This window comes from Palaemon carinicauda, chromosome 23 (assembly GCF_036898095.1).
Source record: "Palaemon carinicauda isolate YSFRI2023 chromosome 23, ASM3689809v2, whole genome shotgun sequence".
In the NCBI taxonomy this organism is placed as follows: Eukaryota; Metazoa; Arthropoda; class Malacostraca; order Decapoda; family Palaemonidae; genus Palaemon; species Palaemon carinicauda.
Window position 1 is genome coordinate 76350528 of NC_090747.1, and position 19538 is coordinate 76370065.

Consider the following 19538-nt stretch of genomic DNA (forward strand, 5'->3'; position numbering starts at 1 on the left):
TCGGAGAAAGCTCTGCCACCGCCCCTGGTGGATCAGCAAACTCTAACAAGTTATTTCTTGCGAACAAGAGGGAAGTTCTCCCAAAGGAGATCGCCTAAGACAAGCTTTCTCCCAGCTCTATGGAAATAAAGCGTAAGCGTAAAATATCTCTCGCAAACGAGGGAGAAGTCCTCTGAAAGGAGGACATCGCCAAAGACAAGCTTTCTCCCAGCTCTATGGGAAAAAAGCGTAGGCTTAATAATCTCTCTCGCGAACGAGAGGGAAGCCCTCCCGAAGAAGGACATCGCCTAAGACAAGCTTTCTCCCAGCTCAAAGGGAAAAACGCGTAGGCGTAAGAAACTCTCTCTCGTTCGCGAGAGAAGTCCTCCCGAAGAAGGATATCATCTAAGGCAAGCTTTCTCCCAGCTCTATGGGAAAAAAGCGTAGGGGTAAAAATCTCTCTCATGAACGAGGGAGAAGTCCTCCCACAAGAGGACATAGCTTAAGTAAAGCTTCTCCCTGCTCTATGGGAAAAAAGCATAGGCGTAAAAAAAAATAACTCTCTCTCTCTCTCTCTCTCTCTCTCTCTCTCTCTCTCTCTCTCTCTCTCGCGAGAGTGAAGTTCCCCTCGAAGGAGGAACGTCAAGTTGAAGGTTGACAGCGAATGCTACCTCATTACGTGGGCAGCTCACGAGCTACCACATGGAGCGCAGGATAACGAATAGGGCGGCCATAGCAATCGGCCTTGTGTTCTACGTCGCTGCTACCTGTGAAAAAAGGAAGTTGTGATCAATTACAATTCATGCTCCGCTGCACAAAATACACAATTCGGAGAATAAGTCACCTTCCTTTTAAGATAATGCCTTGAAAGGGAGCTGAACTGTTATACACTTTAATTCAGTAATTAAACAAACACACGGCAGTGTTGGACCTGCCGACCATCAGTAGGGTGGCAATGAAAACTCCCTTACTTCCTTATGAGGTAGTAGGTTGGCCAAGGCACCAGCCGCCCGTTGAAATACTACCGCCAGAGAGTTATGGGGTCCTTTGACTGGCCAGACAGTACTACGTTGGATCCTTCTCTTTGGTTACGGTTCTTTCTCTTTGCCTACACATACGCCGAATAGTCTGGCCTATTCTTAACAGATTCTCCTCTGTCCTCACACACCTGACAACACTGAGGTTACTAAACAATTCTTCTTCGCTCAAGGGGTTAACTACTACACTGTATTTGTTCTGTGGCTACTTTCCTCTTAGTAAGGGTAGAAGAGACTCTTTAGCTATGGTAAGCAGCTCTTCTAGGAGAAGGACACTCCAAAATCAAACCATTGTTCTCTAGTCTTGGGTAGTGCCATAGCCTCTGTACCATGGTCTTCCACTGTCTTGGGTTAGAGTTCTCTTGCTTGAGGGTACAATCAGGCACACTATTCTATTTAATTTCTCTTCCTCTTGTTTTGTTAAAGTTTTCATAGTTTATATAGGAAATATTTATTTTAATGTTACTCTTCTTAAAATATTTTATTTTTCCTTCTTTCCTTTCCTTACTGGGCTATTTTCCCTGTTGGGGCCCCTGGGCTTATAGCATTTTGCTTTTCCAGCTAGGGTTGTAGCTTAGCAAATAATAATAATAATAATACAGTGGAGTCAGTCGGATACGTTGTCAACAGTAATTAAAGTTACAAGTATCTAACAACATATATTTCCATTTATACATACATACACTCATATATACAGTATGTAAGATAAATGAAAACACACAAGAAAAAAAAAAAATTAAAACACAGAAAAACAATCAAGGCAAGTCTTTGCGGGAGAAAAGGGCAGCATGTCCGTCCTCTACCGAGCCATAAAGTAAAGTGGTTACTCAGCCGAGAGGTGTGAGTGAGCAGGGTAGCCAGTCTACCCCAGCCCCCACCCGCTAACTAGCGGATGGGGTAGTTATCCCTCACTAAAATTATCATGGCTTGTCTTTCAGCTGCGCCGAAAGTATACCCTATAAATAGCGGAGGGTTTGTATACACCGCAACAAACGTGGTTTAAGAGATTTTCTTCTTACAGGTTTTCAAACTAACTAACAGGTTTTGAAGCCATAGTCTGAAGGATTGGGTTCGATTCAGATAGCATCTTAGTGCCCTCATGGGACAAAGAAGCAAGTCCCCTGAATCATCAGTCACATTCCTAAGAGAGGAAATGAAGATCTGAAACCTTGGATCTTCCAAGGCGGAGTTCTGGTTTTTAGCAATAAACACCAGAACAAAGGTAAAAGGAGACATTTCTCCACCGCACAAAATGATTAATGTTAGCATTTCATCAACTCACTTAGCCGTAGCCTAGGCAAGAAAAAAAATGTGTTTGGAGTTAGATCTTTGTCTGACACTTATCATTAAGGTTCACATGACGCCCTCTTTAGGGACCATAAAACTCTGGTAACATTACACACTAGTGGTTCTAGTTCTTTTGGAGGACATGATTGTTTGAAGCTTCCCATCAGCATTAACAGTTCCCAGAATGAGGACAGGTCTAGGTCTTCAGTCTAAAGACTTGGTATATGGCTAAGCAAAAGCCTTTCACAACTTGAGGCAGACAGAAGCTTCTTCCAGCAAAGGGAGAGAAGAAAGTCCACAATTACAGTAACAACTTGAATTACAAGTGAATTAACGTACAAGTTTTCCGATAAGAGTCGTCACTTGGTTGATTTCTTGCTTTGTGGGTTATGTAAGCAACAATTTGAGATACGAGTTCAAGATGCTGCTGTTAGATGACGTAGCGAGTAGTGACGACACATCGTCCAGCCTCCAACGTGCTCTCTCGTTCTCTTTGTGCACTCACCTTATAAACACTGATTCGTTGTGTTCGCGGTTTCTTGCCTCATGTTTTGTGAGAATTTGTTACTCAAACTTTCTTTTAACCATGCCTCCTATAGAGTTAAATGTTAGTGACAGTGCAGAGAGGAGGAGGATGACGTCCATAGAATTGAAACATGAAATCCTTTAGAAATACGTAGAAGGTGAGCGTATGAAGGACTTGGCCAAGACTTATGAAGGTTCAGCGTCTACGATCTGCACAATTTTGAAGTAGAAAGAATCTCTTAAGAATATAAAGCCTGCCAAAGGTGTTAAGATAATTTTAAAGCCCTGAACTTCTGTTCATAGAAGAAAATGATGATATAAGAAAATAAAACATTAAGAAACCAGAGGGGCACTCAGTAGAGAGCAGACCTCCGCTGCGGCAGCTTATTTCTCAACCTTGAACTTTGACCTAACATGTCTTTACCTACATAGGGTTAAGTAGTGATAAAAAAAATTAAGCCTTCGATCTTTCTCCATCAATCTCTACCTTGCCCTCCACCAGCATCTTCAATAGCTCGTCACCTAATTTCCAACGAAAGTACTGTACACTATAAACAAAAATTTTTAAAACTACATACTCCTATAAAGTTTTTATACAATATTTTTTTATTTTCTCTTGTTCAATATCATCAAAAACTAGAAGAGCACTGAGAATGCCGACCTCCGCCACATCAGCTCATTTCTCAAAAACCAGTGTGCCTTTCCCAAAATCAATTAATCATTTCCAGCTTTTTACATAACAGCTTGAAGTCTCAGGGACAACGACGTCCAACCTTATAGCCGATTATATGAATTGGACATTTTGCTTGACAGTGACATTCAAAAAATTTTATTTTCATTATAAAATAAATTTTTGAACATACTTACCTGGTAGTTATATATATAGCTTACATCTCTGACGTCACGACAGAAAATTCAAAACTCACGGCAATCGCCGATTGGATAGCCAGGTGTACCACCTGCGCACCCTAGCGTGGTACCTTGGAACCATCCCCTGTTCCCTCATATTTTCTATGCCTCTAGTCTCTAGAGGGGAGGAGGGTGGGAATTCAATTACCGTATACAGTGATGCCTCAGGATACGAAACTAATCCGTTCAGGATACGGTTTCCTATCCTGATTTTTTTCGTATCCTGAGTCGCGTTTTATATGTAAATAGCCTAATCCGTTCCAAGCCTTACAAAAAGTCACCTTTTCTTTCATAAACACGCTAAACTGTAGTAATAAACATGCAATGCAGCCATTTCTATCATTCAGTAATTAACCCAACCGTTAAAAACAGCCTAATCCATTCCAGAAACCACCATGAGATTATTCAATAATGTAATTATAGCCTAGTTATCCCCTCCAAGCCCTAAGAAAACGGTCCATTTTCTTTACTACTGTATAAAAGTTACGGTACTGTATGTAAAGCATTTGGATCAGTGAAGGTGTATTGTTACCTGTACACCTAAATTAACGGTTGATACCTTGAAAAAAAAGGTACTGTACTCTCGGCGACGAGTTGGGATCTCGTAAGCTTTTCGTATCCTGAAAATTTTTTTGTATACTGGGGCATAAAAATCTTTGTATCGCTTTTCATATCCTGAATTTTTCTTAAGCAGAAACTTTCGTATCCAGAGGTATCACTGTATCCCGTGTCGTAAGATGCACCCTTAAATTAGCAAGGCAGTTCTAGAAAAAAAAAAAAATTAGGATTTTAAAAACTTAGTACAAATCCCTTGTCGGAGACTCTAGCGTGATTATTGTCTTGCACCGTAACTTTTCTTATTTTGGGTGAATTATGAAATGTTTAAGTTAATTTTCTATAGGCCGATTATCCCAATTTTATTACATATTCGTATAAGAAACCTCTAAAGTTGTCATAGTTTCCACCAAAACTACACGTTTAGTCAGTGTGTTTGGTGTTTCAAGTGTTGTTTACATCAAAGCAGTGTTGCCAAAGGTGCAAAGATTTAAAATTCTAGTACTAATTCCAAAATTCCTCGTACAGCCTATAAATTTTCCCACAAAATGTAATTATTGATTAAAGAAATCTAGACATCCTTTTAGGTGGAATAATTTTGTTACTGTTTATGTGTTCTTAGGTCTAGTTACCTTTCTGCTAACTTGGTAATACTACACTCAACAAATAGAATTTTTTTTCTAACTGTCTGTTTGTATTATTTTGTAACTCAGGCAACAAAGTCATTATCAATATATTGCTTTATTACAAAATGTCAACAAAATATGAGAATATAGATATACACATCATAAACAACTCTGTCATAGCGTTGTCTGCTATGAGACTATTAGTTGGCATGAGAGGGTTAGGAAGACATCAGCTGATTACAAAAATAAAAATTGCTACTGTACTTCATTGAAGGATGTACAAAATAAAAATAAATTAATTTATTACATATTAATGATAATTGCAGGATTATATTCTATCTCTCGTGAGTTTGAGTGCTTGTATGTCAATAGTTGGGTGTTTGAAGGGTGTCAAACTACCTTATAAAACTTTTTCTTGAGAGTTAAGACGCAGGGTGATTTTGGAGGGCACTTTTCGTGAAAAAAGGTGCGTCTTATGGCACGGGAAATACGGTATATATAACTACCAGGTAAGTATGTTCAAAAATTTATTTTATAATGAAAATAAAATTTTTAAACACAAGACTTACCAGGTAGTTATATATATAGCAGATTAACACCTTTGGTGGAGGGTTAGAGACAGCCAATATAGTAGGGATTTTTTACTTAAGAGTTAATAAATAAAATGTTATTTTGATAATAAAATAAATTTTTGAATATACTTACCCAGTGATTATAATAGCTGCAACTCTGTTGCTCGACAGAAAACTCTAAGGTAAAATTCGCCAGCGATCGCTACACAGGTTGCGGGTGTGCCCAACAGCGCCATCTGTCGTCCAGATACCCAGTACTCAATGTAAACAAAGAACTCAATTTTCTCCTCGTTCCACTGCGTCTCTATTGGGGAGGAAGGGAGGGTCCTTTAATTTATAATCACCGGGTAAGTATATTCAAAAATTTATTTTATTATCAAAATAACATTTTTCAATATTTAACTTAGCCGGTTTTTATAATAGCTGATTCACACCCAGGGGGGTGGGTAGAGACCAGCATTATATGTTTACATTATTATGAGCTAAGAATCTTTATTTCATTTTAGAAGTTATCAAAATAACAAAAACAAAATAAATAGGTACCTGGTAAGGAAGTCGACTTGAACAATTACTCTGCCTTTTTAAGTACGTCTTCCTTACGGAGCCTCGCGATCCTCTCAGGATGCTGATCGACCCCTAGGATCTGAAGTATCAAGGGTTGCAACCCATACAACAGGACCTCATCAAAACCCCTAATCTAGGCGCTTCTCAAGAAATGACTTTGACCACCCGCCAAATCAACCAGGATGCGAAAGGCTTCTTAGCCTTCCGGACAACCCAAAAACAATAAAAACATTTCAAGAGAAAGATTAAAAAGGTTATGGAATTAGGGAATTGTAGTGGTTGAGCCCTCACCCACTACTGCACTCGCTGCTACGAATGGTCCCAGAGTGTAGCAGTCCTCGTAGAGAGACTGGACATCCTTAAGATAAAAAGACGCGAACACTGACTTGCTTCTCCAATAGGTTGCGTCCATTATACTTCGCAGAGATCTATTTTATTTAAAGGCCACGGAAGTTGCGACAGCTCTAACTTCGTGTGTCCTTACCTTCAGCAAAGCTTGGTCTTCCTCACTCAGATGGGAATGAGCTTCTCGTATTAACAGTCTGATAAAATAGGATAAAGCATTCTTTGACATAGGCAAAGATGGTTTCTTAACAGAACACCATAAAGCTTCAGACGGGCCTCGTAAAGGATTAGTTCGTTTTAAATAGAACTTAAGAGCTCTCACAGGGCATAAGACTCTTTCTAGTTCATTTCAAACCATATTCGATAAGCTTGGAATATCGAACGATTTTGGCCAAGGTCGAGAAGGCAGCTCGTTTTTGGCTAGAAAACCAAGTTGTAGAGAACATGTAGCCGTTTCAGATGAGAATCCGATGTTCTTGCTGAAGGCATGAATCTCACTGACTCTTTTAGCTGTGGCTAAGCATACCAGGAAAAGAGTTTTTAAGGTGAGATCTTTCAGGGAGGCTGATTGTAGCGGCTCGAACCTGTCTGACATGAGGAATCTTAGTACCACGTCTAAATTCCAACCAGGTGTAACCAAACGACGCTCCTTCGTGGTCTCAAAAGACTTAAGGAGGTCCTGTAGATCTTTATTGTTGGAAAGATCTAAGCCTCTGTGACGGAAGACTGATGCCAACATGCTTCTGTAACCCTTGATAGTGGGAGCTGAAAGAGATCGTTCTTTCCTCAGATATAAGAGGAAGTCAGCTATTTGAGTTACAGAGGTACTGGTCGAGGATACGGATACTGACTTGCACCAGTTTCGGAAGATTTCCCACTTCGATTGGTAGACTCTAAGGGTGGATGTTCTCCTTGCTCTAGCAATCACTCTGGCTGCCTCCTTCGAAAAGCCTCTAGCTCTCGAGAGTCTTTCGATAGTCTGAAGGCAGTCAGACGAAGAGCGTGGAGGCCTTGGTGTACCTTCTTTACGTGTGGCTGACGTAGAAGGTCCACCCTTAGGGGAAGTGTTCTGGGAACGTCTACTAGCCATCGAAGTACCTCGGTGAACCATTCTCTCGCGGGCCAGAGGGGAGCAACTAGCGTCAACCTTGTCCCTTCGTGAGAGGCGAACTTCTGCAGTACCTTGTTGACAATCTTGAACGGAGGGAATGCATATAGATCTAGATGTGACCAATCTAGGAGAAAGGCATCTATATGAACTGCTGCTGGGTCCGGGATTGGTGAGCAATATATTGGGAGCCTCTTGGTCATCGAGGTTGCGAAGAGATCTATGGTTGGCTGGCCCCAGGTGGCCCAAAGTCTCTTGCATACATCCTTGTGGAGGGTCCATTCTGTTGGAATTATTTGTCCCTTCCGACTGAGACAATCTGCCATGACATTCAAGTTGCCTTGGATGAACCTCGTTACTAGTGATATGTTTAGACCTTTTGACCAGGTGAGGAGGTCCCTTGCGATCTCGTACAACGTCAGAGAGTGGGTCCCTCCTTGCTTGGAGATGTACGCCAAAGCCGTGGTGTTGTCCGAGTTCACCTCCACCACTTTGCCTTGAAGGAGAGACCTGAAGCTTTTCAAGGCCAGATGTACTGCCAGTAGCTCCTTGCAGTTGATATGCATTGTCCTTTGACTCGAGTTCCATATTCCCGAGCATTCCCGACCGTCTAATGTCGCACCCCAGCCTACGTCCGATGCGTCCGAGAAGAGAACGTGGTTGGGAGTCTGAACAGCCAGGGGCAGACCCTCTCTGAGGCTGATACTGTCCTTCCACCATGTCAGGCAAGACTTCATCTTCTCGGAAATGGGGATCGAGACCGCTTCTAGCGTCTTGTCCTTTTTCCAGTGAAATGCTAAGTGATATTGAAGAGGACGGAGGTGTAGTCTTCCTAATGACACGAACTGTTCCAGGGATGGTAGCGTCCCTATCAGACTCATCCACTTCCTGACTGAACATCGTTCCTTCTTCAGCATGTTCTGGATGCATAACTGGGCTTGGCTTGTTCTGGGGGCCGACGGAAAAGCCCGAAAAGCTAGACTGTGAATCTCCATCCCTAAATACACAATAGTTTGGGATGGGACCACTTGTGACTTTTCCATATTAACAAGGAGACCCAATTCCTTGGTCAGATCTAGAGTCCACTTTAGATCCTTCAGACAGCGACGACTGGAAGAAGCTCTGAGAAGCCAGTCGTCCAAATAGAGGGAGGCTCGGATGTCCGCTAAATGAAGGAATTTGGCTACGTTCCTCATCAGCCTCGTAAACACAAGAGGAGCTGTGCTTAAGCCAAAGCACAGGGCTTGAAACTGGTAGACAACCTTTTCGAAGACGAATCTCAGAAAAGGTTGGGAGTCCGGGTGGATGGGAACGTGGAAGTAGGCGTCCCTTAGGTCTAAAGAGACCATCCAGTCTTCCCTTCTGACCGCTGCTAGAACCGACTTTGTGGTCTCCATGGAGAACGTCTGCTTTGTGACAAAGACATTCAGCGCACTGACGTCTAGCACCGGCCTCCACCCTCCTGTCTTCTTTGACACCAAGAAGAGACGGTTGTAGAATCCCGGGGTTTGATGGTCCAGGACTTTGACTACCGCTCCCTTCTCTAGTAAGAGAGACACTTCCTGTTTCAATGCTCGTCTCTTGTCTTCCTCTCTGTACCTGGGAGAGAGATCGATGGGAGACGTTGCTAGAGGGGGTTTTCGTACAAACGGGATCTTGTACCCCTCTCTGAGCAACTTCACAGATAGTGCATCTGCGCCTCTCTTTTCCCAGGTCTGCCAGAAGTTCTTGAGTCTGGCTCCCACTGCTGTCTGAAGAAGCTGGCAGTCAGACTCTGCCCTTAAAGGACTTAGTTCCTTTCTTCTTTCCACGTCTCCCTTCGGCACGAGCACCTCCTCTGCTGGAGGCTCTGCCACGAAAGGGCGGAATAAAACGGGACGCTGGAGTGTCCATCCTTGGTCTAGCTGACAGGGTAGGCAAAGGGGTGGCTTTGCGAGCAGATGACGCAACAAGATCGTGAGTATCCTTCTGTATCAAAGAAGCAGCAATCTCTTTAATCAGGTCCTCTGGAAAAAGGCACTTGGATAGAGGGGCAAACAGAAGTTCGGATCTCTGGCATGGTGTCACTCCAGCTGAAAGGAATGAGCATAGGTTCTCACGCTTCTTAAGGACTCCGGACACAAAAGATGCAGCAAGCTCATAAGACCCATCACGTACTGCCTTGTCCATGCAGGACATGATGAGCAAGGAAGTCTCCTTCTCTGTCGGAGAGATCTTTCTGCTTAGAGCTCCTAGACACCAGTCTAAAAAGTTAAAAACCTCGAAGGCTCTAAATATACCTTTCAAAAGGTGGTCCAGGTCCGAAGATGACCAACATATCTTTGAGCGTCTCATGGCTAGGCGACGGGGAGAGTCTACAAGACTTGAGAAGTCGCCCTGGGCAGAGGCAGGAACTCCCAAGCCGAGAACTTCTCCCGTGGCATACCAGACGCTCGATCTAGAAGAGAGTCTAGCAGGGGGAAACGTAAAGGCTGTCTTCCCTAAACTCTTTTTGGACTGCAGCCATTCTCCTATCACTCGTAAAGCTCTCTTGGACGAGCGTGCGAGGACGAGTCTAGTAAAGGCAGGAGTGGTTGACGGCATGCCTAACACAAACTCTGACGGAGGAGAGCGCGGAGCCACAGACACAAACTGGTCCGGAAACATCCCTTTGAACAGGGCCAAAACTTTCCTAAAGTCCAAAGAGGGTTGCGTAGACTTAGGCTCGTCCAGTTCTGAATGCGGTTCATCTACGTGTGCAGCACCATCATCATCAGAAAGTCCCTCATCCGAGTATTGAGGAGGAAGCGGCAACGGAGTGGGTAACGGCTGGTTAGCTGAGTCCGGTCGCACGGGTGCATGCGTGCCTGAGCCGGACGCAACGTCATGGAACTGTTGCCCAGTCTGTGAGCTGGCAACAACCATAGCAGCGCGGGGACGCACAGCGTCTACTCCAGACTGTCTAGACTGATGTGGGTGAGCAGTGGCAACCACACTGGGTTGCGGAGGTTGACGCACCGCGTCAAAACAAAACAACTCTGACAGTTGTTGAACCTCACGAACGTCAACGGATACCTCCGTGCGTCGCTGAACGTCAACATGCGGCTGGCAGATCACACTGGAACGCATGGGTGGCGGAACTCTCTCAACTGGAGTGCGTGAGAAGGTTACCTCAGCGTCCCCAGGACGCACAACTGAGCGTGTGGGTGGTTGTAGGCAAGGAGCTGCACTAGCTGGTGCGGCAGCAACCTTCTCCGCACGAAAGTCCTGCATAAGCGACGTTAGTTGAGACTGCATGTCTTGCAGTAAAGACCACTTAGGGTCTACAGGAGCAGGTGCGGCGACAGACGGTGTAACTGTCTGAAGCGGTACCGCTTTGCCTCTCTTAGGAGGTGAGCAGTCATCGGATGACTGCAGCGAGTCCGAACTGACCCAGTGGCTACAGCTGGGCCATTGGACTTGCACGGAAGGGACCGACTTGCGCTTTAACGGTCGTGAAACCTTGGTCCATGGTTTCTTGCGAGAAACACCTTCCGAAGACGAGGTATAAATGGGCTCTCTCGTCTTTGTTAGGCAGGGGCGATCTTGGGTAGATAAGCCCGATACCACGGAGGGAACGTCTGTTCGCTGATAAAAGCCTCTCGAACCCATTTGTCGTACGACATTGCTTCTCCCCTGGACTTGGGAGCTTGCAAGAGGTCCCGGACTAGGAGGACGACAGGCACGAACAGACGAACCCTCAAGCGCAACACTATCCACAACACTATCACTCACTTTAACACTTCCCACTGCACTTTTACACTTCAGCTCCTTGACATCCGCCATGAGCTGATTACGGTCACTAGCAAGGGACTCAACTCTCTCACCCAGAGCTTGGATGGCACGCATCATATCAGCCATCGAAGGTTCCTGAGTGCCAGAAGGGGGATTAGGAGCAACCACTACAGGGGAAGGAATAGGTTGTGGGGCATGAGGAGAGGAAATGTCGATAGAACGAGAGGAACTTCTCCTAACTCTATCTCTCTCTAGCCTACGTGTATACTTTTGGAATTCGATAAAATCGAATTCCGAAAGCCCAACGCACTCCTCACATCGATCTTCCAATTGACAGGTTTTATCCCGACAATTGGAACAAACAGTGTGAGGGTCGATAGAGGCCTTCGGAAGACGCCTTGAACAGTCCCTAGCATTGCACTTCCTAAATTTTGGGACTTGTGAAGGGTCAGCCATTTTGAATTGGTCAAAGGGGAATTCAAAAACTATCAAAAAGTCATCAACAAAGAATCCGTAATCAATAAGAGTTCAAGGAATTGCGAAGAGAAAGCCTGCACAGCGAAAGCTCAAAACTAGAATAGTGTACTTCACCAATTAGTTGTGAAAACAAATCCAGTTTAGCAACAGCGAATAAGCACGTCTTGTCGGTAGCACGACAGAGAGAAAATTGAGTTCTTTGTTTACATTGAGTACTGGGTATCTGGACGACAGATGGCGCTGTTGGGCATACCCGCAACCTGTGTAGCGATCGCTGGCGAGTTTTACCTTAGAGTTTTCTGTCGAGCAACAGAGTTGCAGCTATTATAATCACCGGCTAAGTTAAATATTGAAAACTTAAGGGTTCGTACTTGATAAAGAAGCTGACTTCAATGAATTCTTTCATTATGTCCGCTTCCCTTTTGAGATTCAGCGATCCACCAAGGGGGGCTGAAGACCTCTAGGAGCTGTCAAACCAGTCTAAAAACCTCTATGTGACAGGACCTCTTCCAATACGCTTGTTCCGAGCGCTCTCAAGGAACAAATTGACCACCTGACTAAAATCAATGATTGTGGGAGACTGTCGCAATCTCCACAAACAACCATAAAAATATAAAAGTTCCAAGAGAAGAAATAGGTATTAGGATTATGGGAACGTAGTGGTGGATCCTACCCCACTACTGCACTCAATGTTACGAATGGTCCCAGAGAATAGCAGTCCTCATAAAAAGTCTGGACACATTTCAAATAGTGTGGAGTGAACACAGATTTACACCTCCAAAAGTTGTGTCAAAATGCTCTACGACAATCTATTCTGCTTGAAGGCCACTGAAGTTATTACATGCGTCTTGAGCTTTAAAAACTTGAGGCCAGTCTCACTGCAATGTGTATAAGCCTCTCTTATAAGAGTCTGATGAAGACTGAAAGGACATTCTTGACATCTGAAAACGAGGGCTTCTTGCTCGAGCACCAAAGAGCTTTCGACTTGCCTCGCAACTCTTACATTCTACCCAGATAGAACTTCAGGGCTCTTACTGGACACAGGACTCTCTCCAACTCCTCGCCAACCACCTCAGAAAGATTCGGAACTCAAAAGCCTTGGGGGCAAGGTTGAGAAGAGGGGTCATTCTTGGCGAGGAAGCCTAACTGCAACGAGCAGATAGCTTCGTTATCTCGAAAGCCATTTACCCAAACGCATTAATTCACTAACTCTTTTAGCTGTCCCAAGACTAACACACAAAATAGAGTTTACATTGTGAGGTCTCTCTCTCTCTCTCTCTCTCTCTCTCTCTCTCTCTCTCTCTCTCTCTCTCTCTCTCTCTCTCTCTCTTTATTTTGGGTATGCCAGTGACAAAAGCAGTCAGTTGGACATAAAGGGACATTACATTCAGCACAGATAGTTGTAACCCGAGTTCTTTTCTTTGGTCGCCGGGAAGTATTTGCGCAGACATAGCAGTTTAGTTGTTTCTTCCTGTTTTGTGCCTCATCATATATTGTGTGTTGGAGATGATGATAGCTAATATAAACTGCTCCCTGCAAACGATCAGGTACTTCTCCCGGAGGATGTCCACGACGTCCAAGTCTGCTACTGGTCACGGTGCCATATTTCTCAAGAAGTTGGTATGAAACGTTGTAAATAAATTCACGAAATTTTACTTTCTTGCAAGTTGGGTCGGACGTCTTTACAAGCCAAATATTGTATGCACTAAGCATAATGATGTCAATAAGATGAAGAATGATTTTGTGGTACCACTTGAATGATTTCCTCATACACTCTGTCCCACTTAGCTGGCAGTCACTCTTATCTACAAGGCGCATATTTTCGTTGTAATCAACAACAACATCTGGCTTATAGATTTTCTTTTTAGTCCTGTAGTGGACCTTACCTGTGTTCACTATGTCACCTTTATGTATGGTTGATAAAAGGGTCACAGGCTTTCTATCTCTCCACTTGACAGCCAATATTTTGTTAGTTGTCTCCCGTTGTACGGTTTTGACTTTTGTTTTTCTCTTTTTTTTTTTAGTTTTATTACTTATGTTTGTAGCTTCATCATCATTAGGGGAGTCACTGTCACTAGGATTGTCATAAGAGGTGGATGGGACATCAAATTTGGGCATATATTTCCTGCTTTCTCTCTGTTCCACACGCCCCTGTGGCGTTGTCATGAAGGAATTGTGCCAATGTAGGGCTACTATACCAATTGTCAGTATACAATATATGTCCATGACCCATATAAGGTGCCATCATTTTCTTGACTACTGCTCCTGAGAATCCCAAACCACTACTCTGATCTTCTTTTGGTATATCTATATCTGTTCCAGTATATACTATAATATCAAGCACTATTCCTGTTTCACAATCACATAAAACAAACAGTTTGATCCCAAATCGATGACGCTTGCTTGGGATATACTGTTTGAAGACAAGTCGCCCTTTGAAAAGTATAAGGGACTCATCAATCACAATTTTCTGGAAAGGATAAAAGACCTTTTTGAAGTTTGCAACAACTATACTAAGGAATGATCTTATTTTCCAAATTCGATCATTTGCGATTGGTCTCCCGTTGTCAGCAAAGTGCATGAAACGAGTCAACAGTAAGAATCTATCACGGGTCATGAATTTTGGAAAAATTGGAGTAGGAATCAACGGGTCTTGTTTCCAATAGTCTTGTAATACATGTTTTAAGAATGATTTATTGTTCATTTATTCTCATCATTTATTTATATCCTTATTTCCTTTCCTTACTGGGCTATTTTTTTCCCCATTGGAGCCCTTGGGCTTATAGCATCTTGCTTTTCCAACTAGGGCTGTAGCTTGGCTAGAAATAATAATAATAATAATCTCGTACCAGATACAAAATCTAGAGGCTAGTTTATTCAGAGGAAAAAAGAAAACTGCCTTTCCTTGGTCCTTCTGAGACTCCATCCAGTCTCCCATCATCCTTAAAGCTCCATCGATGACCACGTGTAAATTCAGTGGAGCAACAGGCACAAAATAAATTGGAAATTCATCATTAAAAACTTTCATGAGTTTCTTAATCAACTGAAGGACGAAAGGAATTAGGATCTTCTCCTGATAATCTCAAATAATTCAACAGGAGAAAATTGATCATCAATGTCTTCCTCTGACAAAGATCTTGTAAGACAAGGCGGCGAGCGTCCTGAAAGACGAGGCGGCGAGCGTCCTGAAAGACGAGGCGGCGAGCGTCCTGAAAGACGAGGCGCCGAGCGTCCTGAAAGACGAGGCGGCGAGCGTCCTGAAAGACGAGGCGGCGAGCGTCCTGAAAGACGAGGCGCCGAGCGTCCTGAAAGACGAGGCGGCGAGCGTCCTGAAAGACGAGGCGCCGAGCGTCCTGAAAGACGAGGCGCCGAGCGTCCTGAAAGACGAGGCGCCGAGCGTCCTGAAAGACGAGGCGCCGAGCGTCCTGAAAGACGAGGCGCCGAGCGTCCTGAAAGACGAGGCGCCGAGCGTCCTGAAAGACGAGGCGCCGAGCGTCCTGAAAGACGAGGCGCCGAGCGTCCTGAAAGACGAGGCGCCGAGCGTCCTGAAAGACGAGGCGCCGAGCGTCCTGAAAGACGAGGCGCCGAGCGTCCTGAAAGACGAGGCGCCGAGCGTCCTGAAAGACGAGGCGCCGAGCGTCCTGAAAGACGAGGCGCCGAGCGTCCTGAAAGACGAGGCGCCAATCGTCCTGAAAGACGAGGCGCCTAGCGTCCTGTAAGACGTAGCGCCGACCGTCCTGAAAGACTTAGCGCCGAGCATTAAAGCAAAATGATCTTCATTACGTCGCTCGGCGTTTTCAGTTTAATGACTTCCGATCAGAGGGTTCTCATGGCCGACTGGCGCTCTGGGACAAAAACCGTCTATATTTTGGTTTGTAAGTATTGCTATTATCAGCGAATATCTATGACTTATAGTATTGCTATTATCAGCAAATGAGTTGCAATGCAAGTGTACCAACCGTGTGTCACACAATCGTACATAGTTCATTTTGTGTATACTGTACATTGCTTGTATCTTCGCTCTCCCCTCGCAATAAAAAGAACCTGAAAAAACATGTCTGTTTTTCTCAGCAGTAACAGTGTCAATTTTGAACATGAAATTTCCTGTTGCCTTGAGGTTTTGTATATAAAGGAGTGTTCTATAATAAACTCACTCAATTGCTTCCATACTGTCTTTGAGTCACAACCTTTCTCACGGCCCGTCACATTGGTGACCCCAGAGCGACGACCGCCCCCCCCGCCCCCCCCTTTACTATGACGCCGTCAACGCATACTTACTGCAGCAGTACTCGCTGTCACCAGCCGCCTGTATAGCAACGCTTTTTCAGCTCTCTCAACAACCGTTGGGGGACCAAAGGGCTTCGCTCACCCTCGGGAAAATGACCAGTATCACTCGCCTGCAACCTACCGCAGACGGCTCTCCTCGTGAGGTGAACCTACTTCGTGCCCTTTGGGTAAGCCGTTTACCCAAACCTGTAAGCGCTGCCATACCCAATATCGATAGCTTACCATTAAAGGACTTGATGACCAAAGCCGACGCCCTAATGGACAGCCACTTCGTGACCTTCAAAACCTCCATCAACGCCTCCACTCCTGACGAAGAGGACACCTATTCAACTTCAACCGAAGCTGACGTGAATGCCATAGGACACACACGCCTATGAATACCGTAGGACACACGCCTATGAATGCCGTAGGACACACATGCCTATGAAGGCCGTAGGACACACGCCTATGAATGCCGTAGGATACAAACGCCTATGAATGCCGTAGGACACACACGCCTATGAATGCCGTAGGACACACACGCCTATGAATACCGTAATACCGTAAGACACACACGCCTATGAATACCGTAGGAGACACACACCTATGAATACCGTAGGACACACACGCCTATGAATGCCGTAGGACACACACGCCTATGAATGCCGTAGGACACACACGCCTATGAATGCCGTAGGACACACACGCCTACCCCGTGACAAGCTGGAGCGGCAACAAAGCCAACCATCATCCACAACTCGCTCGCGCCACAACCAACGACTTCTACAGCCACTCACTGCCGCTAATCGGCGCAGTTCTTACTACTACCTCTCCAGATTCAGGGCGCCCTATTTAACATGTTCAGTATGTCATTTTTAGGGGGGGGAGCCATGTACCAACCGTGTGTCACACGATCGTACATAGTTCATTTTGTGCATATTTTGCCTGTATCTTCGCTCTCCCCTCGCACTAAAAGGAACCTGAAAAAACATGTCTGTTTTTCTCAGAGGTAACGGTGTCAATTTTGAACATGAAATTTCCTGTTGCCTTAAACTTTTGTATATAAAGGAGAGTGTTCTATAATAAACTCACTCAGTTGCTTCCATACTGTCTTTGAGTCACAACCTTTCTCTCGGCCCGTCACACAAGACTCTAACAGCAGTGTTCTTAACTTGAAGTCCAACGCTCTTTGACTTTCCCATTGCAAGGGGGAGCATTCTGGGAACGTCAACAGGGACGCTCGAGAGGACGCTGCTCGGGAGCTAACGGCTCTCATTTCCTTTTGCCGATTGACATTCCTTCTCCCAGGGGTTGGGGAGCTTGGAAGAGGTCTAAGGCTAGGATAACGACATCCACTGTGCTGAATAAATTCATTGCACTAATATAGCACTGAAACTTGCACTTTTAAACTCTTACACAAAAGACCATAAAAAGTCCTGCCTGTTGTGAGAGATCTTACTCTCTGCCAAGGGCTTGAATGAGAATGCAATATCGTCTCTAGTTCTTGCTATATAAATAGTAACAAAATATTTTATAAAATATTAAGCTGATATTTTCAAGTACAATGATTATTTTCATAATAAAATAAACATACTTACCCGGTGGTTAAATAAATACAACCACCGAGTAAGTCTTGTTTTTAAAATAAATGTTGAATACACTCACCCGGCAGTCATATATAACCACCACTTAAATTAAATGTTACAAGTACTTAGCCGGTAGTTAAATACAACCACCGGGAAAGCTACATGTTATATGATTAAAATGAACAGATATAGGAATAAATACAACCACCGAGTAAGTCTTGTGTTTAAAATAAATGTTGAATACACTCACCCGGTAGTCATATATAACCACCACTTAAATTAAATGTTACAAGTACTTAGCCGGTAGTTAAATACAACCACCGGGAAAGCTACATGTTATATGATTAAAATGAATAGATATAGGAATAAATACAACCACCGAGTAAGTCTTGTGTTTAAAATAAATGTTGAATACACTCACCCGGTAGTCATAAATAACCACCGGTAAAATTAAATGTTACAAATACTTACCCGGTAGTTAAATACAACCACCGGGAAAGCTACATGTTATATGATTAAAATGAACAGATATATGAATAACATATAAATATATGTAATCAACCCTTAATTCTTAAGGGTTTCCAAAAATAGTGATTTGTTATGATTAAAAAGAACAGATATAGCAATAACGTATATATATAAATGTAAACAACCCTTAAATCCTAAGGGTTCCCAAAAATAGTGAATTGCTACACTTTACAATTGGAACATATATATGAATATACGACTAATACTAAAATTCCCAAAATCGAAAAGAAAATAAACAACGATACCAAGACATGTTGGGACTGCATCGATTGTCATGGGAATGACGCAGCGTAAAATTAACAATACGCAAGTTCTATTTAATCTTTGAAAATAGATTGATGATTTAAAGAACGAATACTAAAAGGACAAATATTTTCTTGAAAATTTTTTTTACATTAAAAGTTAAAAACTTATTGTAAGATAGAATTCCTTTTTATTCTTTACAAGAAAAAGCAAATAAAAAAACCTTGCAAGTCATACTACGTATGTACTATGTAGATTACGTCACACGACTGTGACGTCATAGAGATGGCGGAACGTATCTCCGCCACCATGTTTTAAAAAGTAGGTTCGTTAGTTTACAGTAGGGGGGAAAAAACTCCCAATCCTACCTCTTTAAAGATATGAACAAAATCAATACACTAACACTCAGTAAAGATAAAACCCAACCAGCGAAGGCTAAAAGTAAATTGTACATCACCAAGATAACTGTAATAACAGGTTACAACGAGTGAAAAATCCAACAATGTTGCCGCTACGGCGACAGAGAAAATATGAGGGAACAGGGGATGGTTCCAAGGTACCTCGCTAGGGTGGGCAGGTGGTACACCTGGCTATCCAATCGGCGATTGCCGCGAGTATGTTATTTTCATTAGTAAAATAAATTTTTGAATATACTTACCCGGTGATCATATAGCTGTCAGCTCTGCTGCCCGACAGAAAAACCTAAGGACAAAATACGCCAGCGATCGCTATACAGGTGGGGGTGTACATCAACAGCGCCATCTGTCGCGCAGGTACTCAAGTACTCCATGTCAACACAGAACCAATTTTCTCCTCGGCCCACTGGGTCTCTATTGGGGAGGAAGGGAGGGTCCTTTAATCTATGATCACCGGGTAAGTATATTCAAAAATTTATTTTACTAATGAAAATAACATTTTTCAATATTAAACTTAGCCGGTGATCATATAGCTGATTCACACCCAGGGGGGTGGGTAGAGACCAGCATTAGGCTATATGTTACATTAAGAGCTAAGTATTTTGTATTTCATTTTAGCAGTTATTCAAAATAACAAACATAAAATCAATAAGTACCTGGTAAGGAAGTCGACTTGAACAATTACTCTGCCTTTTTAAGTACGCCTTCCTTACTGAGCCTCGCGATCCTCATAGGATGCTGAGCGACTCCTAGGAGCTGAAG

The 19538-nt window shown here is 43.6% G+C and overlaps 1 protein-coding gene and 1 pseudogene across 4 annotated transcripts in view; both read right to left on the minus strand.

The window, feature by feature from the left end:
- Positions 1 to 19538, minus strand: part of LOC137617179 (DDB1- and CUL4-associated factor 8-like) — a 483388-nt gene that overhangs the window by 403190 nt on the left and 60660 nt on the right. The gene's annotated exons all lie outside the window — the stretch shown is intronic.
- On the minus strand, positions 655 to 14354 carry LOC137617073 (piggyBac transposable element-derived protein 4-like; annotated as a pseudogene).